Source organism: Hevea brasiliensis, chromosome 4, assembly GCF_030052815.1.
Source record: "Hevea brasiliensis isolate MT/VB/25A 57/8 chromosome 4, ASM3005281v1, whole genome shotgun sequence".
NCBI lineage: Eukaryota > Viridiplantae > Streptophyta > Magnoliopsida > Malpighiales > Euphorbiaceae > Hevea > Hevea brasiliensis.
The window spans coordinates 55179290-55186226 of NC_079496.1; positions in this window are offsets into that span (position 1 = coordinate 55179290).

The window sequence follows — 6937 nt, forward strand, 5'->3', positions numbered from 1 at the left end:
ACAAGTTTATACCATTCAATTCAAAAATTTTCACCTAGGGTCACATGCATCATGCAAGATTTATTTTTATCTATTTAATTTCAATGATAAACAACATATTAAAACTCTTTTAATATGTTTTTGGATCTGTATTTGCCATTTAAGATTTTAAAATTAATCAGATTAATTTTAGAACCCTAGATTAAATAAAAAACAAACACACTAACCTCTTGATGCACTGCAGTGTATTTGCGCCTTTGAGATTCGTCTTCAGGACACTAAATGTTGTCCCTCTAGCTTGTCCACACCAAGAACACCTATGGAAGCCCTTGAACAGCTTCTAAAGCTTTTTCTATGAATTAGAAAATCAAGTTCTGCCTTTTAAGAGATTAAAGATGTAAAGAGGACACTAGAAACAATTTCTTGCATTTTTAATTCAAGAGATTGATGGCTAATCTCTTTGAATTGATGAGAGATGAAAAAGAAGAGAGGGGAGAGCCATGGGTGGCGGCACCAATAAGTGAAGCAGCTGGTTGTGTTATTTTCTTATCATAACAACACTTGTATAGCTAGGTCAACACATTAAACCCTTGCCACATGTCACCCTTTGATTGCTTCTAGGTTTAATTGACCCAATCACTTTGTGCCAAGTGTCAAACCTATATTTAATCTTGATTTTAATCATCTTACATGATTAAAAGACATTTGTCAAGCTTATGTGTAATGCCATGTGTCACCATCTCATGGTGCCACATGTCACCCTGCGAAATGACCAAAATGCCCCTGTGTCTTAATTTTGAGTTCTCAACCCAAAATAATTATTTCTCTTCTTCTAATCAATTTATATCAAATATAAATTAATTAATTAATCTTTATTAATTAATTTTTCATTAATTAAATTCATATTTAAACACTTTAAATATAAATTTAACTTATACTGTGCATCCAATAACCTAGATTCAGTTTCAAGTCATGCTAGGGACTTTGCAATCTAATTGCAAACCAAACCTATTTAATTTATCAATTAAACTCTTTAATTCATATTTAATTAGGTGATAACTTGTGTATGTGTGTGACTTACTAGGCTCATCACTAATTGGCAATGAGATATGATATCAACTCTTAATATCATCAGAACTCTTTCTTACCAAAAATGATTTCTCTAAATCATTTTATGCACCTCATAGACCATGGTTAACACCTAGCATAGCATGCCATGGCCACCAAATTAGTAATAAGGTTTACCTTAAATGAACCTATAATCATATGTTACCATGCACTAGAATCTCTCCATTACAAAGTCCCAACTCAAGCTGGAGTCATGGTTTGGTCAAACTCCATTTGCTATGAATATTATGTTCTCTTTTAATTCCAGTTCTGGATTAAAAAGATTTTCTTATCAGAAACTCTTTTCTGATTAAATCTATCTATCTTGGCCAGGAACTTGAAACATCAAGAACAATTAAATGAATATAGGATTTTATCTCTATTTACTTAGAGGAACAGATTCCTTCTTGATCAACACCTACCTCCATATATAACTAGTAGGAGCCAACACACGCCCATATACCCATACACAGTAGAAGTATGAAAGCAGTATCAAACTCAAACTACCTATGTATAAGATAACTGTGCTATCTCAGGTCTAAAGACTATATGCACTGATATGATTTATGACAAAACATTGACAAGAGTAAACTCCATGTGCTTGTCATTAGTGTCACTGGTTCGGCCTACTTATCATGTATAAGTGCCTATCATGATTGTCATATGGCATGAGACTCACCATTCCATCTTATTTATATCTCATATAAATAACTTGGGAACAAACATGAATACAATCTTTCTTGATAAGTCATGTCCTTATTATGAAGTATCCTCGATTGTGAACCTATTTATGATACTTTGTACTAGAAATACTGTCACTCATATTCTTAACAACTTAAGAATAGAATTTCTAACAAACTATCAATGGACCTTTTCTATTACACATAAATATCTTATGTAAATGGAAAAGTGGAAATGCCTTTTATTAACAAAAATAGGTACAAGATACATACTATATGATATGCTCTAGGGCATACTACTAATAATCTCCCACTAGCACTAGAGCTATTCATTACAATATCTTAAACCCATCTTCTCAAGATGTCGGTCTAGCTGAGTCTGTGACATAGGCTGAGTGAATAGTTTAGCTTGATTTTCAGCTGATGCTATTTTCTGCATGGCTACATCGCCTCGTCCAACTATTTCACTGATAATGTGGTAGTGCCTTTCTATGTGTTTGGATTTCTGGTGAGACCTTGGTTCCTTAGCCTGTATGACTGCTCCATTGTTGTCACAGTGTAGTGGAACTGCTGACTTAATGGAAGGAACTACTGTAAGTTCTGTCATGAACTTCTTTATCCAAACAGCTTCCTTTGCAGCATCTGATGCAGCAATATACTCAGCCTCGGTAGTGGAATCTGCAGTCGTCCTCTGTTTGGAACTCTTCCAGCTGACTGCACCTCCATTACAAATGAACAAATATCCAGAGGTAGACTTTCTATCATCGATATCTAATTGGAAATCAGAATCAGTATAACCATCCAATTACAAGTCTCCACCTCCATGTATTAAGAATAAATCCTTAGTTCTTCTCAAGTACTTAAGGATATTCTTGACAGCTATCCAGTGTTCCAAACCTTGATTGGATTGATACCTGCTAGTCAAACTAACAGCATATGCGATATCCGACCTCATACATAACATTGCATACATTAAACTTCCAATAGCCGAAGCATATGGAATCCTAGCCATTTTATCTCTTTCTTCAGGTGTCTTTGGAGACATCTCTTTAGAAAGATGGATACCATGTCTCACTGGTAACAATCCTTTCTTGGAATCAAGCACGTTAAACCTCTTTAACACCTTTTCCAAGTATAGACTTTGGGATAAACCAATTATTCTTTTCACTCTATCTCTATAGATACAAATCCCAAGAATATAGGTTGCCTCCCCTAAGTCTTTCATGGAGAATGTATTTGACAACCATACCTTTACAGTTGTCAACATACCTGTGTCATTACCCATCAACAGTATGTCATCCACATATAAGATAAGAAAAGTGATAGCACTGTTACTAACCTTCTTATATACACATGGCTCATCCTCATTTTTGATAAAACCAAAGGATTTAATGGCTTTATCAAAATGGATGTTCCAACACCTCGAAGCTTGCTTCAACCCATAAATGGATCGCTTTAGCTTGCATACCTTGGAACCATCTTGGAATTCAAAACCCCTAGGTTATTCCATGAAAATGTTTTCTTCAATGTATCCATTAAGAAAAGCTATTTTGACATCCATCTGCCAAATCTCATAATCATAGTATACAACTATTGCTAATAAAATCCTAATTGATTTAAGCATGGCAACAGGTGAGAAAGTCTCCTCATAGTCGATTCCTTGCCTTTGGCGAAACCCTTTCACTACTAGCCTTGCCTTATAGGTCTCTACCTTTCCATCAGAACCAATTTTCTTCTTGAAAACCCATTTGTTCCCTATAGGTACATTACCTTCAAGTGGGTCAACAAGATCCCAAACTTGATTCTTATACATGGAATCAATTTCAGATTTCATAGCATCAATCCATTTTGAAGAGTCTATATCTGATATAGCTTCTTCATAAGTAAGTGGATCATCTCCATGATCTACTTCTTCATGAGTAGATAACTATTGTTCTTCTTCATGAAGGAAACCATATCTCACTGGTGGGTGAGATACCCTAGTTGTTCTATGAGGAACAGCTGTAGATGTTTCATCAATGGGTATAGGTTGACTAGATGGATTTATATCCATCTGATCTGTTGGTTGGTCAGAATTCTCTAATTCCAACTCTATTTACCTTCCTTTGCCTCCTTCTTGAACAAACTGTTGTTCAAGAAATGTGGCATCTCTACTCACCTTAACCTTTTGTGATGTAGGCAAGTAAAAATAATATCAAAAACTATCTTTTGGATATTCAACAAATCGACCCTTTTCTAATCTGGTTTCCAATTTATCAATGTTCAGCTTTTTTGATATAAGCTGAACAACCCCAAATCTTAACATGCTTAAGACTTGGTTTTCTTCCATGCCATATCTCATAAGGTGTGGAAGATACTGATTTTGATGGAATCCTATTCAGAATATACAAAGCTGATTCTAATGCAAATCCCCAAAAGGAGATTGGCATATCAGTATAGCTCATCATACTACGTACCATATCCAATAGGATACGATTTCTCCTTTCAAATACACCATTCAGCTGTGGCATTCCTGGAGGAGTCAGCTGGGAAACAATGCCATGCTCTCTCAAGTATTCATCAAATTCAGTACTCAAATATTCCCCTCCACGATCTGATCGAAGAGCTTTAATACTCTTTCATGTTTGATTTTCTACTTCAGATTTAAATTCTTTAAACTTTTCAAAAGATTCATGTTTGTATTTCATCAAATACAAATATCCAAACCTTGATTTATCATCAGTAAAGGTAATAAAGTAATGAAAATCGCCTTTAACCATTTCCTTAAATGGATCACATACATCACTATGTATTAGTTCCAAAATATTTTCAGCTTTTAGTCTTTGTCCAATAAAGGGTGATATAGTCATTTTGCCCTGAAGGCAAGATTCACAAGTTGGAGTAGGCTCAGAGCCCAATGAGGATAAAATCCCCATTTTCTCCAATTTTGCAATCCTATCTTCTGCAACATGACATAACCTTAAGTGCCAAATATATTTTGAACTTGAGTTGTTTTTCATCATGGCATTGCATTCTTTTAGATTGCTATACTCTGGGTAGTTCCTTTTCCAGTGCCCATCCTTCTAGTAGTGAAAACACTTTCCTTTACCTCCATCAGCTTTAGTCTTCCCTTTCTGTTTAACTATTTTCTTGGAAGGACCAGGAATCTGAGGTTTCTTTTTCTTATTGCCCTTCGTCTTGTTGAACTTTCCAGTAGAAGAAGATGGAATCAAAGCAACCCTTTTTCCTTTATTGCCCGGCATATTCTTTTGGGCAATAATTAGCATGCTGAGTAAACCAGCTAAGGTGCATTCCTGTTTAATGATATGAAAATTTGTCATAAAATTCCCAAAAGACTCAGGAAGGGACTGAAGGATCAAATCCGTCTGTAGTTGGAAATCCATATTGAAATCAAGATGTTCCAACTGCTCAATCAGCCGAATCATCTTATGGACATGATCCCTAACATTTTGCCCCTCAGACATCCTCATGCGGAACAGCTGTCTAGATATCCCATACCTAGCATTCTTGTTGTGCTACCATATAACTCTTGTAGGTGAAGGAGGATCTCACTCGTACTCTGCATGTTCTCGTGCTGCTTCTGTAACTCATTACTCATGGAAGCATGCATGTAACATTTAGCTCTCATATCATGCTCCTTCCACTTGTCCAAAGTTTCATGTTCCTCTTGAGTGGCCTCTGGAGGTAAGGGACCAGGAACATTTGAGTCTAGAACATATCCTATATGTTCAAGGTTCAGGACAAGTTTCAAATTTCTTAGCCAATCAGAGAGATTAGGTCCTGTCAACCTATTGCGATCAAGTATGCTTGCAAGGATATTGGATGGTGGCGGTTGTTCTGTGCTCATTATTATCAGAAAATTAACTTCAGAAAATAACTAGATTAATTAGTAAATGTATCATGTAATTAACCAAAATGATTATGGTCTTTTAATAAAATTGGTCCTCCCACTAACTTAGCGAATCCTACACTTCCAAAGTAGAAAATGAAAATCCTAGTTGGATGGATTTCTAGTGGGTGATTGAATTCTAATAATTCTATTGATCATCCTCAGGTACATCCGTTATTAGAATTACAATAAACTATAAGTGAGCAACTCCTTGCCCATCACATCTCATGTGAGGTTCAATCCTTTACCTAGCCCCTAATGCTCAAAATCTCAGGTACATCCATTATTGACTTATCTTGCATTAGTTAAGTTGATCCCATTGAGCCAGTAATTATGCAAATAATTTTAATGTCCTCAGGTACATCCAATATTGGCCACCAAACCATTTACATATTTACAACATCTCATGCTTAATAATTATTCTTAAGAAAATCTCTTAAATTAATTGCATCTTATGCAACTATTTAAAATTTCTTAAAATAATTGCCCCAATGGAGGGCCCATGTTATAATTACTTTATTTATAGCATTTCCAACTTAATCATTTATTTGGAAGATTTTATGGTCATCCTAATTACTATTAAGGTCTCACTTTGCACATTATCCATTTAGCATGCATATATCATATAATTGTATACATTCCCATATATCTCATGCATTCATGGATAAGCAGTAAATATGGTATGATCATGGACTTTCTAAGGGATTCAATTCTGAGCCACCAAGAATTGAATTAGGGCATTCCTAGGTGCATTTCATTCATTCATTCATTTTACAAGAGTTGCTGAACGAGTACATAATCAACACTTGATCTTGAATTCCTCCCACTGGTCCCACTAATGCTCTTAACCTCTTTGAGCTTCTTGCAATCCAACATTACATAGTAATCCTTGGCATACCAAGGCGAATTTATAAAAACTTAAATAAATGAAATTACAACACAAAAATTATTACAAACTTAATAATATATGCCCAAAATAAATTAAAATAAATAAATTAATTTACAATCCCAAAGAAACATAAAAGAAATAAATCCAATCACATTGGTCTTTTATAGTCCATGATCATCCATCATGCATATCACTATTTAACAATTAAATAAAACATACATACTTAAATTAAGTTGAATATCTCATATTCAACTTAAAAAACTAGATTTAAATATGATTCAAATAAATTTAAAAAATTCAGATTTGAATCTCATTCAAACAAATTTAAAAATTCAGATTTGAATCACATTCAAACAACCTTAAAAATTCAGATTTGAATCACATTCAAACAAT